This window comes from Giraffa tippelskirchi, chromosome 13 (genome assembly GCF_054371585.1).
Source record: "Giraffa tippelskirchi isolate mGirTip1 chromosome 13, T2T-mGirTip1v1.2.pri, whole genome shotgun sequence".
NCBI classification, from domain to species: Eukaryota; Metazoa; Chordata; class Mammalia; order Artiodactyla; family Giraffidae; genus Giraffa; species Giraffa tippelskirchi.
The window spans coordinates 123,096,085-123,112,739 of record NC_137287.1 but is presented as its reverse complement, the minus strand read 5'-3'; the positions used below and the strand labels follow the sequence as shown (position 1 = coordinate 123,112,739).

General features: G+C 43.6%; 1 long non-coding RNA gene across 3 annotated transcripts in view; it reads right to left on the bottom strand.

Annotated features, from left to right (window-relative positions):
- The window catches only part of LOC145532423 (uncharacterized), a 600,217-nt gene that overhangs the window by 570,261 nt on the left and 13,301 nt on the right, over positions 1–16,655 (bottom strand). For all 3 annotated transcript variants that reach the window (XR_014073225.1, XR_014073224.1, XR_014073226.1), the window contains one exon: positions 14,619–14,750. This is a non-coding gene — a long non-coding RNA (uncharacterized LOC145532423). The remainder of the gene's footprint in view (positions 1–14,618; positions 14,751–16,655) is intronic.

Below are 16,655 nucleotides of genomic sequence, written 5' to 3'. Positions count from 1 at the left end.
ATTCCTTTGTCCTGTAAACCAGACCAGAGCCCCACATCCCAGGAGGGAAGAGCATTCCTCTGCCTAAGTCACCCTGGGGCCAGGGGCCAAGGAACCAGGACCACCCGTTCAGCTCAAAGCCCACTGAACTGATTCGCACTAGCCAGTCTACACTGTTTAATTTGCCCAGCTCTGTCCTTCCTGCAGAAATTCCAGTAACGGCCCTACCCTTGGCTTTCTACTGCTGTCGTGTGTGTGTGTGTGCGTGCGTGTGTGCACGTGTGTGTGCGTGTGCCTGCTTGTGTGTGTGCCTGTGTGTGTTCAGTCACTCAGTCATGACTCTCTGCAACGCTATGGACTGTACCCTGCCAGGCTCCTCTGTCCATGGAATTTTCCAGGCAAGAATACTGGAGTGGGTTGCCATTTCCTTCTCCAGGGGATCTTTCTGATCAAACCTGCGTCTCTTGCATCTCCCGCATTGACAAGCAGATTCTCTACCACTGAGTCACCTGGGAAGCCCGTTCTGAAACCTGACAAAATTGTGGCATTTCCCCTGCGAGCCTAGGTGGTGACATCTCCCCTGGAAACTAGGAGTATCACATACTTTTTTGTTTTGACCCTCTCCTGAGTCAGAAAACTAAGATCGTGGCATCCGGTCCCATCACTTCATGGCAAATAGATGGGAAAACAGTGGAAACAGTGGCTGACTTTATTTTGGGGGGCTCCAAAATCACTGCAGATGGTGACTGCAGCCATGAAATTAAAAGACGCTTACTCCCTGGAAGAAAAGTTATGACCAACCTAGACAGCATATTAAAAAGCAGAGACATTACTTTGCCAACAAAGGTCCATCTAGTCAAGGCTATGGCTTTTCGAGTAGTCAGTCACGTATGGATGTGAGAGTTGGACCATAAAGACAGCTGAGCGCCGAAGCATTGATGCTTTTGAACTGTGGTGTTGGAGAAGACTCTTGAGAGTCCCTTGGACTGCAAGGAGATCCAACCAGTCCATCCTAAAGGAGATCAGTCCTGGGTGTTCATTGGAAGGACTGTCGTTGAAGCTGAAATTCCAATACTTTGGCCACCTGATGCGAAGAGCTGACTCATCTGAAAAGACCCTGATGCTGGGAAAGATTGAAGGTAGGAGGAGAAGGGGACGACAGAAGATGAGATGGTTGGATGGCATCACCAACTCAATGGACATGAGTTTGAGCAAGCCCCTGGAGTTGGTGATGGACAGGGAGGCCTGGCGTGCTACAGTCCATGGGGTTGCAAAGAGTCGGACACGACTGAGCGACTGAACTGAACTGAGTCTCCTCTTGTGGGCACACCTGAGGGAGCATCACTTACAGGGACACGGAGCAAGCAGCTATGGAAGCACAGGAGCTCTGGGGACAGAGTAAAACTTGCTGCCACCAGAGTAAAACTACTTGAAAATGACACTGCCCAAGAGAGAAGAAGAGTAACAAAATGTAAAAGAAATTACAGAGAGAGGGAGGAAATTTAACCAAGATGAAATCATGTGAACCCTGGAGCAGAACTGAACCCGGACTTTGAAAGCTGTGTTGACAGATCCTCCAAGGCCAGACTCTCATCAGGCTCTCCTGAGCTTCTTGAAATTAGGCCTGACTTTTCGGTTTTTGTGTTCCTCTCTGCATTTTCTGATTTTAGTAAACATCCTGCTAAGTCAGTTCAGCCAGAATTCCCTATCCTCCCAATCTAATCACGCTGTCTCATCTCCGTCTCTCACCAGTCCTTCACCCTCCACCGTCCCCTGGGCAAGGTCTGAGCACCCTGGCCTGCCACAAAGAATCCCTCCCTTACCCCTTAGTCAAAGCTATGACTTTTCCAGTAGTCACGTACAGATATGAGATTTGGACCACCAAGAAGGGAGTGTTGAAGAATTGATGCTTTCACACAGCGGTACTGGAGAAGACTCTTGAGAGTCTCTTGGACTGCAAGGAGATCAAACCAGTCCATCCTAAAGGAAATCAACCCTGAATATTCATTGGAAGAACTGACCCTGAAGCTGAAACTCCATTACTTTGTTCACCTGATGGGAAGAGCCGACTCACTGTAAAGGACCCTGATGCTGGGAAAGACTGAAGGTGGGAGGAGAAGGGGATGACAGAGGATGAGATGGTTGGATAGCATCACTGACTCGATGGACATGAATCTGAACAAACTCCAGGAGACGGCAGAGACAGAGGAGCCTGGCATGCTACATGGAGTCCACGGGGTTGCAGAGTTAGATGACCGAGTGGCTGAACCACAACAACACACAACTCCCTTTTCCCTAACGCCGCCTCTTAGTGATTTTCCACCCACTGTCCCCACCCGCTCCTGTGCTGTAAGTCCCCACTTTCCCACAGTGTATCTGGAGTTGAGTCCATCTTCCCTGCCAAGACCCCTTTGCTGTGGTCCCCACACCCATCCCAGTTAGACCCCTTAAATAATGTCTTCCTGATCATCCCTACCAAGTGTCATGAATACTACTTTCTCTTTGACAGTGTGCTCACAAATTACCCTCTTAACTCATGGACATATTTTAAGTTGTGTTCATACTATTGGCAACTGAATTCTAATTAGTAAAGCATTTGCTGTTACCAAATAAATTAATGTATTTCTGCATTTATTCAGTAAATAGATACCTCACCTCTAATATATTTTAGGCCCTATGTGGCAAAGAATAACAAAATTATTAACATATAATCCCTTGATAGGAGACCCACAAACAGACAAATACTTGCTTCTGCAGTGTTAAGTGCTGCTCACATTATAGATTTATGTCAAGAAGGATTTTACCGGGAATACTGAATTTTTTTCTGCTATTCAGTGTCTTAGTACTCTGAAGTAAATAAAGAGGTAGGAAAGAAATTCCAATAACTCTGATCTATTGAATGGCCTCCTCAGTAGAACATACTCATCAATGCCAGGGTAGAGTGGTTCCTTAAACTCACATTTTATTTCACTGGGGACTTAATCCTACCACATCTGTTACTGAATTTGTTTTCTGTGCCCAGCAAGGCTACATCTCAGTCAGACCTCCCAGGTCTCAAGGATTCCTTTTCTCATTCACAATCCTTTGAATAGTTTTTTATACCATTAAAGGAAAATTTTATAGAACAGGTAAAATTATGAATCTCATACAGATATAAAATCAGCCTGCATTACAGATCTTATTTAACATTCATTGGTTAAATGCGCAAACCAGGCAGATAAACCAGTTCAATGGAGAAGTCAAAGAAGCACAATATATAAGAAGTAAAACATTAAAATGAACTAAAAATGGGTACCAAAAGTAGTTTTTACTGGAAATGGAGCAAAATTCATTTACACAACAATGGACAGGAATTATTTTGTGTTGCTTAGGTTATTTACAACTTAGAGAGTTGTAGACTAAATCCCATAAAATCAGAATCAGACAGCACAAAAGGTTTGCTCCAGATAATGTACAATTTTCAATAAGGAACAAATCTTTCCTATGGTATGATGTAAATGATGAACACCAATTTTAATGAAAATAATAAAATGCATCATTCATTCAGTTGCTCAGCCTTGTCCAACTCTTTGCAACCCCATGAACTGCAGCACGCCAGGCCTCCCTGTCCATCACCAACTCCCAGAGTCCACCCAAACCCATTTATTAAGTGCTCATATTGGTCAGGGGTCTTCCCAGGTGGCACTAGTGGTAAAGAACCCGTCTGCCAATGCAGGAAATGTAAGTTCCATCCCTGAGTTGGGACGATCTAGAGGAGGGTAGGGAAACCCACACCAGTCTTCTTGCCTGGAGAATCCCATGACAGAGGAGCCTGCAGGGCTACAGTTCACAGGGTCGCAAAGAGCTGGACACGACTGAAGCGACTTAGTATGCTTTCACTGGTCTGTGCTGAACATCTGACAAGGCATCACCTCACTGGATCTATGCAACTAAACTGGAAGAAATTACACCCCCTTCACAGATGGAGAAACTAACGCTTAAGAAATCTCAAAGTCACTTAGTTAACGAGGGTCGGTTTTGGAAACTGAAAACAGAACCCCACTGTCCGCACCCTGAAACTGGCCAGCAGGCGTACACAGCGAAGGCAGAGGGCACTTAAACTCCCGCTGTGCTTAAAAGACGATGTCAGTCTGCGATTTTGTTGCAGAGAAGAAGCCAATTCTGACTCTGTATTGAAAACTGTTTCTTTGACTTGCTTTTTGTTGGTGCTTTTGTTATTATAATCATCCATAATAGCCTGCCTCAGAGGACCCTGCTCCTCTGCCTGACTGTAAACCAAAGTGCCTTTGTTCAACTGAGACGGAGATAATTTGACCCTGCCCATCTGGGTATGCTGTTTAGTCGCCAAGTCCTGTCTGACTCTACGTGACCCCATGGACTGCAGCCCACCAGGCTCCTCTGTCCATGGGATTCTCCAGGCAAGAATACTGGAGGGGTTACCATTTCCTCCTCCAGGGGATCGTCCCAACCCAGGGGTTGAACCTGCATCTCCTGCATTGGCAGGCAGATCCTTTACTGCTGAGCCCACCTGTGAACAGCTACAACAAAAAGAAGAGATTAACACAGGTCTTCCAATGGCTGGCCACTCCCAGACCTCCCTTCCCCGTCCCTCTCCCTCCCTTTCACTTTACACCCCACCGCCTCTGCCTCTCCTTCTGCCTTTGGCTTCAGCTCCTCATCGCTTCTCTCTCTCTGACTCTGTAAAAGAACCTGGCATATAGACCCGGACAAGACGGTCACTCTGAGACACAAGTCTGCCGCCTTCTCGGTCAGTTGGCTTTCTGAATAAAGTCACAGTCCTTGCCTCAACTCCTCATCTCTTGGACGCATTGGCCTGCCACTGTGCGGCGAGCAGAGGGAGCCTGGACTTGGAAACACTTTAGTGTCTGTTTCCTATCTTACTGCTTCACTGAGTTATGTTAACTGCAGGTTCCCCTGAAAGTGTGTGTGATCCCTCCCTATACCATAATTCAAACACATATGTATCACGCATTAGTCAAACGAGAAAGGTTAGGGGTTCCCCGGTGGCTCAGTGGATAAGAATTCACCCAGTGCAGCCAATGCAGGAGGCATGAGTTCAATCCCTTGTCAGGGAAGATCCCACATGCTAGGGAACAGCTAAGCCTGCGTGCCCCAGAGCCTGCGCTCTGCACGGAGAGATGCTGCCACGGGAGAAGCACCACAACCCGCGAGGCTCCCGCTCACCTCGCCAGAGGAGAGCCCACACAGCAACCAGACCCACCTCAGCCCTCAATAAAGAAATATAAAAAAATAAAACAGAAAACTGAGAGTCTTGGGGGAGCAGGGTGCACGTGAGTTGAACAATGATTTCCAAAGAGCAAAATCTGTAAGTACATTGATTTTTCCTTTTCCCTCTACTCCATAGCCAATGAATATTATAGATCTACATAACAGTATGAAAATACCAATATGAACCAAATCAGATTCCAGGCAACTCTACTTCTGCCATGCCTTCTGTCACAATCATATTCCAGCAGAACCAAAGAATTCCCGCTCTTCTTCACAGCAGGTTGCAGGGGCATTTGACTTCCATTTAGCTCTCACTTAAAGAAAACCTTTGGGAGCCAACATACATCATCTCCCTAAGCAGGCGCAGAAAGGTGGCTTAGCAAACTTAAGACTGGATTTACTGGATTAAGCACCTGGCTTAAGGAGATTTAAATCTGACTTAATGATATTGCCAGTCCCTGGAGCCACTGGTTCAAATCCTAACTAAAGCTTTTGCTTTTCATCAGAAAATGCCAGCAAATTTGCATTATTTTGTAGATCAAGGGAAAACCTCAGAAACATTTTCATGTCTCCTTGTCACAGGGTAAATAGGCATTTTCTAATGACAAGCCACTTCCCTATAGAGGATGGTGTTAATGCCAGCAGGCCTTATTCTAGCTCAGAACTCATTCTGTTCCCAAGAGAGAATTTCTGCAACACTGGACAAAGCATTTTGTCTTCCCCACTCCTCTCACTCAGCCCTTCTGGGCCTTTGTTCAAATGTCATCTTCACAGTAAAGCAATTACTCTAAACCTTTTTTAAAAAAAAATTGCTGTCACCTCCATTTCCATATATTTTCTCCCTGCTTTGTCTTCACTGCTCTTACTACCATGTAATGTGTTACATAGTTTATGTATTTTAGCATCTGTATGGCTCAGCGGGTAAAGAATCTACCTGCAGTGCAGGAGACACAAATTCAATCCCTGGGTCAGGATGATCCCCTGGAGAAGGAAACGGCCACTCACTCCAGTGTTCTTGCCGGGAAACCCCATGGACAGAGGAGCCGGGTATGCTCCAGTCCAAAGAGTCGTGCATGACTGAGAAATTAAGCACACACATTCCCATCCAGAATTAAAGCTCAGTGAGTATCAAGACTACGTATGTTTAGCGGTATAACCAGAGCCTAAAACAAGGCTTAAATACAGAGAGAGTCAATGTATTCCTGCTGAACGATCGCATGAACCTCAGGAAATGGCTTCAGCCTTCTAAGGCCCACAGGTCCCTCTCACCTCTGCTCCTGTTTGTCCGTCCCACCCCGGTCTCCCCGTCTCGTCTGTGGTCCTGCAGCCCCATCACCCTGCTGCTGCGTCTCTTCAATCCTACCCCCTTTCACTTCCTGGATTACTGACTCCGTGTCTCTGTTCACATTCTCGAACACGGGAATCTTATTGGTCACTGATTATTCGATGGACTGGCTAGCTTGAGGTCATGTGTCTATTCCTTGCACATCTAAAACAAGGCACGTGTATCATGGGCTATGTCTGTTTGAAGGCAATGCTAGGCTCTCGCCATTCTTGGAAATATGGGCAGTTTCCTTGGACTATATTGGCTAGGAGACCAGGCATCATCTACCAGCCAGAGGTTTTCCACCAGTGGCCTGCCGTCAACAAGCCCTGCCGATTTGAGACAGAGGTCTTACCAAAGAGAATGAAACTTCACTGGGGCCTGAGTGAAAATGAATAAATAAATAATAAAAAGAAGACCCAGCTAGGCAAAGAATAGCAGCAGCAGGGAAGAGATTTGAGACGATAAGAACAGCATGGCCCAAGTCCAGAGGTGAAATATGCTTTGTGCTTTTGGGGGAACTAAAAGAAATTCACTTTGGCTGCCATGAAGACAGTACAGTAGCTCCCCCCTGATTGCTGGGGGAAAGGTGCCAAGACCCCCAGTGGATGCCTGGAACCAGGGATAGTACCAAACCCCACATATACACGTTCTATGTTTCCTCCTACAATAATAGGCGGGTAGCACATACAGCTTGGATATACTGAACAAAGGGGTGATTCATGTCCTAGGTTGGATAGAATGGGACAGTGTGAGATTTCAACACACTACAGAGAATGGCATGCAGCTTTGAAGTCATAGATTGTTGATTTCTGGAGTTTTCATTTAATATTTTCTGGCCATGGTTAGTCTCAGGTAACTGAAACCACAGAAAGTGAAACTGTTAGCGAGTCCAGGCTCGCTCTGCTGGTCGCACGACAGGCCCATGAATCTGAGAGACACGGCGCTGAGGCAAGAAACATGACTTGATTTGGAGAGCCAGCTGACCGAGAAGGTGGCAGACTGAAGTCTCAAACTAACCATCTTGTTAGGGCCTAGATGCCAGATTCTTTTATGGATCAGAGATGGGGGGGAGGCGAGAAAACAAAGTAAAAACCATGTGATTTTTGTAAACGTCTCCTAGAATGGCAAATACCAGGCAGGGGGATGGGTCAGTGTCTTCCTCTTACAGTCAGTTCACAGGTGGTGTGAAATGAGTATCTCCTGCCATATCGATGAACAAGGATGTCATAGCTAGCTGTGATTCCGGCCCTCCAAACGTGAGTTTCTGAGCCATGCTGCAAGCAGGGCCACTCCCTGCACAAGGAACTGAAGGATGTCACAGTCATCAGTGGTGGTACCCTGTGAGCTAAACAAAGGGGCTTTAGCTTCAGGGTCAGGCAGGGGGGCAGGGTTCTCTGGGCTCCCCAGGTGCCAACAGTGGTAAAGAACACTCCTGCTAATGCTGGAGATGGAAGAGACGTGGGTGCAATCCCTGGGTGGGGAAGATCCCCTGCAGGAGGGCATGGCAACCCGCCCCAGTATTCTTGCCTGGAGAATCCCATGGACAGAGGAGCCTGGCGGGCTAGAGTCCATGCCATTGCAAAGAGTCAGACACGACTGAAGTGACTTAGCACATATAATAACAAAAATGGCAAAAACAAGGGTTAAAGTCAAAGAAACAGATTTAGCATGGAGTCAGAATCAACCCTTCCGGGTTACAAACCTGTGGATAAAGAGGGATGACTGCGTGGGATAAAGTGTTGAAAAAGTAAGCAGATGTCAGATGTCAGCAGAACTTATGAACTAACTTAAGAAACCTGGGTTTCATTGTGAAAAAAATGAAAGAATATTAGTTTGTTTTTGTTTTTAAAGAAAGGATATTAGGCTTTTAATCAGATTAGCACCACCATCTTACTGCTTGTTTCTGGATTCAAAACTATACATCAGCTCCACGCCCAGTCTCTGAAGTCGTATCTGTTCTTAGTGCTAGTGAAGGACAGGGAAGCACGGGCTTCATGGGCAATCCACAGGCAATTCACGGAGTCTCAGAGTCAGACATGGCTTAGGGACTGAACAACAGTGCGAGTGAATGCCTGGTGAACTCTGACACTTCCTGAGATCTTCCTTCCCACAATATTTGAAGCCTTAACATTTAGCTGAAAGGAGCACAGGCTAGGCATGTTTGAAGACGTTATCCTACTCTTTTCTGAGCTTTGGTTTCCTCATTGGTCAAATGAGGACAGAAACTTCCTCGGTGCATACTGGTATTTAAAAGAGACAACATATGTCCAGAACAATATCTGACACATAGAGATCCTCAATAAACTACAATTATTGGTCAGCCTACATAATTTCTGATGGTTGTTATTGCTGTTTTCATATGCTAACAGAACCGAAACAACTTTTGGAATCACCAATTTAGTTCTGGGAGCAGAATAAACCAAGTAAGGTTATAGTTAATCTCACAATAATAACAAATGCATAAATCAATAATCATTAATACACCCTCAATAATCAATACATTCCCTTGGCCTTAGCCCAAAGTACAAAAGCAAGAAATAAATGTTATCATTAATATATGCAATTCATGGGTCATTTTCAATATACTTCAAAAGAATCAAAATAATCTTCCTAATTGTTTCTCTCAATTATCCATCATTTCATAGTAAAGTCTTACTTTGTCTCAAACAATTTTTGATAACAGGAATGTATAGAAAAACGTAGCTGGAAGGTATCGCTAGCCAGTGTTCAGCAGGTGCTCAACTGGACTCAAATTATGTTAAACTAACCCAGATCTTTCCAATGATTGTTTTGTATTCAGTTAATTTATTCCTTCCTGTATCTCTACTTAAGCATAACTCCCTATTGCTTCATTAACAACTACAGCTGCATTGCTGCCAGAGTATATTAACTTAGTGGCAGAATCGAGGAAAAATTGAACGCTTTCTGGTTGGCCTGGGAAAGTTAGGTATCTCTCAAGTTCATTCATTTGTCCATTCACTCAGGTCACTCAAATTATACGAGCAAGAATACCTAACTTTGGTAGACCCACAAGTAGGCTCAAAGACAACACGGAGGTGAGTGCTGGTAACTGTTTGGAGCTAATCCCGGGGAGCTCAGTGAGAGAGGAAGTGAAGAAAGCGCACCAGGGAAGGGAAAAAGCAATAAAGCAGGAGGCAATGAGCAAGTTCTAGTCACAGGCCTGGGGGCAGAAATCCCAGAGGGCCTTTGTGAAATCACTTAAAACACACTTTAGGCTCATCCCACTAGGGGCGGAGGAGGCTGCGCCATTTACCCGGGATCTCCCATCGGCCACTGCTCGAGGGCTGTGCATCCTTCTGCTCCAGCAAGCTCCCAGGGTGGAGAAACCAGAGGGGAGGTGCGTGAGCCCAGGGCTGAGATGGCAGGGTGCCTATGCACTGCCAGGGAGTTCAAGCAGGCAGCTGCGGGGCAGGGCGCCCGCTGCAGAGAAGCACTTCTAAAGGAGTGAAGGAATCGTACATGTCAGCACTTCAAGCACTGCCTGGCACAGAGCTGCTGTTGTTGTCTAGTCGCTAAGTTTTATGTCTGACTCTTTTGCAGCCCCATGGGCTGTAGCCCACCAGGCTCCTCGTCCATGGGATTTTCCAGGCAAAAATGCAGGAGTGGCGAGCCCTTCTCCCCACCCAGGGATTGAACCCGCCGTTCCTGCCACGTCTCCTGCCTTGCAGGTGGATTCTTTACTGCTGAGCCACCAGGGATGCCCTCCCGGCTCAGGGGAGTAAGTCCTGTATAATCTTAGATCCTGTTATCTTGTTTAAGATACTCGAGGCTCCATTCTAGGCATTTAGGAGAATAACCTGGCTCCTGCCCTGGATAAACACATAATTATACTCAGGTTCAAAAACAAAACCACCTCTCAGAGCACAGTGTCCACATGTATGTATATTCACTGCAGTTTCACTACACTCATAATTTAGGGTTCTTTGGATGTCCAATTAATTTCTGATGTTTATTATACTCTTGTTTCACACTGGAGACAAAGATCAAATGAAGAAGAAGAAGGACCAGAGGTTATATATTATTCTTTTCTTCTTTGTTGCACATCAAGAGAAAAATAAACAAGGAAAAATCCCTGAACTTCCAGGCTTCCTGTTCCCCAGTTACAGCGTTTCAGAAAGTAAAGGTTACATCTCCAGGCTTCAGAAATGAGAGAACCTGAATCCCTTAGAAACATGTTCTAAATTTCTCCTGTAGAAACACATTTCCATAATTCCATTGGGCCTTATCTTTAAACTTGTAACCCTGGAAATATGATGGGGAAGAGAAAAGCAAAACAAACACACAAAACATTCACTCCTACCTGTCACCTGCTGTCTATTCAGTGGGTTTGTATCTGATCAGAATTAATGCGGCAGATGGAGACAAATGAATAGTGACTGCTACCTTCCTGGAATTATTTCAGGTTATTCTGTATCTCCAGCCATTTATCAGGAAGAATAAAATGTGAGACAGACAGACACACACACACACACACACACACACACACACACACACTGATCCTTCACACACACATAAAAAAGACATGTTCAGAAAGTCACAACTACAGATCTAGCAGACCCCAATCCTCCCATTTATTCATTTTTTGTTTCTGGTTAAAACATAACTGCTGAGTGATTTGTAAACTCCCCAATATAATTGCCCAAGTGCATTAGCCTTCAACGACCTTCCAAGTCAATTTTTCCAAGAAATGCGAAGTAATCTCCTCTAGTCTCTGACAGATTTAATGACCCTCTGTGCACCAAGAAAAGATGTCTGTGTAGCTGGCGTAAGCTGTGCATTGGAGGCATTATTCAGACACTTTGATAAAGACATAAAATGGATAAGATGGCCTTTCTATCCCCCAGAAGATTTTTCAATATGCTTTATATTTTGATTTTCAGATTCAGTTGGCATTCTTGCTTTCTAATACTTTGTTGATCTCTAAGTAGCACTCTAAGTTTTCTGGTTAGAATCCAAGCCCATCTTTGAATAATCAACCTCTTTTGAAACTGGTTGTTAATACAGATTAACTTTTTTTGACTAGTGGGAGATTTAAGTTGCCAGTTGGGGAGTGGGGGCTCAGGGAAGAAGCGCCTGTGGTTTACGGGCCTCATTAATGAGCCAACGGCTTCAACCATTTTAACTGGAGAAAGGCTACTATCAAGGTCTCAAATGAAACCCTTAAAGAAGCAGGAGTTAAATCTCAAATTTGATGCTACGAATATTCTAGTTTAAAATTAAAGAAAATATTCTCATATACCTTCACCAATCTGAAACAAAGAAACATCATTTATAGTTTATGATAAGCAACTCTTGCTGTTTTCTTGGTTGGTGTTAAAAGTGCAGTTTGTTTTAAATCAGAAAAAAAAATCAAAATAAGAACTAATGCAAATGGTTTTTTTCCATCAACATTTGAATTATTTGTTATTCATTTATTCCACACACATATTCTTTAAAATTCCCACTTCTCTACCCACTTCCCTTCTCCAGCCTTGGCAAGATCCAATTCACCTGGGAGAAAAGACTCCTAATGTTTAGGACAACTGAGCCTTCTTCGCTGAACAATCACTGTCATTTGAACTAATTTTCCTTGTGATAAAGCAATTTTAATACAGCTCTTTTGAACAACCAAAAGAGAATACATTAGCTATCTCCATATCACAATCCTTCACAATGCATGATCGCTTGGCAGCACTTATTTCTCTAAATTATGTGGTCAGTATTTAGATATAGGATATGTGTTTAGATGTAAGATGTCTTTGACTCCACCCTTAGACTGCATATGCCATAAACGTAAGGTTGGTATCTTCTCACTTCCCAATGTTCCCAATTAGTTGTGAACAAATATTGATTTAATGGATGTTAGTTGAAAGGGTATTGGACTTTAAGATATACTTGGGGGGGGGAACAATGTACTTGGCTTCTAAATCATAATGACGGACAACTAATCTCTCTTGTGATTAATCATCTTCATCTATTGATATAAATGGAAGTCATATGTATATATCTACCTCAGACTGTTTTGAGAATCAAATAAGTTATTAGCTATTAAACACTTAGAAAACTTCCTGGCATATTGAAGTGAGACATCAATAACTGTTAGATACTAATATTATTATTTTTAAACTATTATTATTAGTTTCTTCCAAGCATCCAGCCCCCTAGTTCAGTAATAGTTCCTCTCCCTGGCCACCCTTCAGTCCTTGAGCTTTCGGTGGGACTGCCAACTAACTCTCAGCAGCTTCAAGGAAGTAGGTAGGGAACCTGAATGCACCAAAGGCATGCTTGTACTCAAGGGCACACAGGGTCAACATGAGCCAAGTCTTCCGATTTAAACAAGGCCAGCAGTGGTCATGTGCTGACGTGAAAGCTAAACCATAAAGGCTGAGCACCAAACAACTGATGCTTTTGAACTGTGGTGCTGGAGAAGACTCTTGAGAGTTCCTTGGACTGAAAGGAGACCAAACCAGTCCACCCTAAGGCAAATCAACCATGAATATTCGTTGGAAGGACTGATGTTGAAGCTCCAATACTTTGGCCACCTGATGCAAACAGCCGACTCACTGGAAAAGACCTTGATGCTGGGAAATACTGAGGACAGGAGAATAAAGTGACAACAGAGGATGAGGTGGTTGGATGGCATCACCAACTCAATGGACATGAGATAGTGAAGGACAGGGAAGCCTGGTGTGCTGCAGTCCACGGGGTTGCAAAGCGTCAGACATGACTTAGTGACTGAGCGACAACCCGAGTGAGGAAAGATGAATGTAAGATGGCAAAATGGAGAGCGAGAGAAGGGAAACCAAGGGGACGGAAGACAGAGAGAAGGGACACCAACGGCATCATCCGAGCCCCTGAATCCATCAGTCTATCATCTAAACTTACAAGAGCCAATACAGTCCTTAAACTCCCTTTTATTGAGTTTTAGCCGGTTTGATTAAGATATACATTCAGATTAGATCTAAATTTCTATCACCTGCATCCAGTAAAAAGCACTGACAAATACAACCATTGATTCTTTGTCTGCCAAAAGAAAGCTGACAGAATAAACTCTACTGAAATCCTAAAATCCTGTGTTGATATGGCAGTGATCTCAGCGTCAGGAATTTGGGCGCGTCTATTCAGATGACCTCAATCAGTTTAGAGCAGTGGTCCCCAACCTTTTTGGCACCAGGGACCAGTTTTGTGGAAGACAATTTTTTCACAGACCAGAGGGTGGGTTAGAGAGGGGGGCAGTGGTTTCAGGATTCCCTGGTGGCTCAGATGCTAAGGAATCTGCCTGTAGTGCGGGAGACCTGGGTTCAATCCCTGGGTGGGGAAGATCCCCTGGAGAAGGAAATGGCAACCCACTCCAGTATTCTTGCCTGGAAAAGCCCATGGGAGGAGACTGGCGGGCTCTCTCTCATGGGGTTACAAAGAGTCTGACATGAATGAGCGACTTCCCTTTCACGTACATTATATTTACTGTACATTTTATTTCTGTTATTATTGTTACAGCAGCTCCACCTGAGATCATCAGGCATTAGACCCTGCGAGCTGGGGACCCCTGGGTTAGAGTCTGTGATAGGCTCAACATCTCTTACTCCCTAAGGGGGGCTGAGGCTGCAAGGAGGCGGTTCTCCTACCACAAGGCTGATGTTGACTTCCAACAGTATTTCACATGCCAAAGCCTCTTCCCACACAGAAAGGGAAAAAGTGGACACAACGGCTACTTCTCCTCTTGAACAGAAGTACACTTCATCGTGAATACAGCAAGACAGCAATATGTAAAAAGCAAATGCAAAGGACCTAAGATGCTACAGTATTTTATAAAGTGAAACTCTTTTCATCTGGTCGTAGTGGATTTTCAAAACAATTGAGGAAAAGTAAACATTCGTGAACCAGAACTACAGCAAGCTGTCAAAGGATTGCTGTCTGAATCTTCTGAAATTAGGAAGAGAGACTCTCAGTTCTGTGGTGGCCAAGAGCAGGGCAGTTAACCTGAGTTCTAAACTTGGCATGATCACTCAGAAGTTACAGTAAGTTGAGGGAACTGACTTGAAACGTACTTCAGTTTCCTTACCGGGGATATATGAGGATGGCAAAGGTGATATCCAAGATCCACAGAGGTTCTTCAGTTCTCCAGTTCTGTGAAATCCTAGAAGACTGAAGTGTGGACAGAACCTCATCATAAAGACTTCTTTTCAGATGAGAGCTGTAAGAAGGGAAAACAGGGGTTATCACTTTACACGTGAACACTGAAAACAAGATATGACAAGTAATCGTGGACTGGTAAACTAGAACTGTCAAGGAGAGACAGCTTTTTAGAGGGGAGTTATTTGAAGATCTTTGTAGAAAAATGCCCCATAAGAGAGCTTCAAAGTCTGGAGACTGAAACTTATAATATTCCTTGGGAAAGTGTCATTTTATTTTTTAAGTGTTTTAAAGGGCTTTCTTTTCCTTCTCATTTTTTAAAGATGTGTATTACCAAAAGACAACGTTTACATAAGAGACACAGAAAAAAATAGATTCCTCTTCCTGCTATCATCTTTTTCAGGCCTTAGGGGTTTTTTTGTTTGTTTTCTCTGTTAAACTAAGATAAAGGCTGAGCAGGGTATAGAGGAAAGTGGAAAGGTGCTGGAAAAGTTCCTCTTTCAATTAGCATCTTTATCAGGATTGCTGGCCACATTTAATGCGGTAATGTTCCTCTAATGCAGAGACACAGCAGGGGCAGAGATTTCGAGTTAATGATGCCTGAGTCTGTCCTGCTTGCATCTCCACACTCCCAGGCCCCACTTCCCCTTGCCATTCTGTCTTGGAGATTCAAACTTCTAACCTCAATATTTGTTCTTTATAGATGCTGACGTTAATCCACAAATAATTTTTAAGCTTTATTCACTCCAATCTTTGAGAGAGTGTGTCCCCATAGTGCAGACAGTTGGAGAAGTTATTTATTAAGCAAGCACCTTGGAAGTAGAGACTTGAAAATGCGATTTCTATTGGCTGTAAACGCCAAGAACGTCAATATTCATTATGCTGGCTTAGCAGGAAGCTACTTTTCATCAATTGCCAGAACGATCCACCTTAACAAACAACACCATGAGAAAAATTTAAGTAGAGTAATTAACATACTTAATCGATTAAGTCAGGAGAAATTAAAAGGAGGGCCCTCTTTCTGTCTCATCACAGATCAGCTGCCCTGAAGAGTTGGATAAAATTGGTTTTGAGCAGCTATTAGACATCTCTTATCAAGAACTCAAAGGAGCACTGGAAGAAATTAAACCTATGCATTGTTTTTCCTCTATGTCCTGAATTCATATCTGATCCCATGTACTTCAGCATACAATTTACACATCCAACTCAGTTTTACTTAAAAGTACATTTGTTTGGACATTTCTCATCATTTCAGATCTGGCATCTTTGAAAAAAATCCATTTCTTAGGCACCCTATATAATTCCATAAAGATTCATTACTACCAGAAATCAAATTCATCATCTACAAAATCTTCTGAAAGTCCGAGGAACCATCCTTCCTACGCTGTGATGTGAAGTGAGTAGGTTGCAATAAGGATGTTAGCAATTTGTCTCCTGTACTGTGAAGTGATCCTATTATTTTGTGGCTGGAGAAAACATTTTGCAGTACCTTTAAATCTAATTACACCAACATTAATTTTTTTTAGAGATGCCAATAGCTTGATTGATTAGAATATCGACTCCTGATATACTCTTTCACTTGAGTGTGCACCCAAGGTTATAGTAATGAGATGTAAATAGCCTGAATCACTTATTCTGACATAGGCTTTTATTTTTCAACTTAGAGTACAAGTAACACCCACAAATCCATCTCTGTCTGAAAAAAGGAAGAATACTTATACACATAAGATAGGCAACATCTGGTGGCCAAATGTTCATAAGCAAAGCATAGCTGTCCTTGAATAGCTGCGAGTCTGGAATGAATCAATAAAATAACTTTCAGGAGTGAAAAATCCTTAATTATTTGTAGATAATAGTTTCAATCTATTTTGGGGACTGTTACTAACTCATGTTCTACCATCACAGTATTAAGTAGTGCTAGTAATAATAACAGCAACAGGAACCTAAGTTGAATATTTAATAAGGC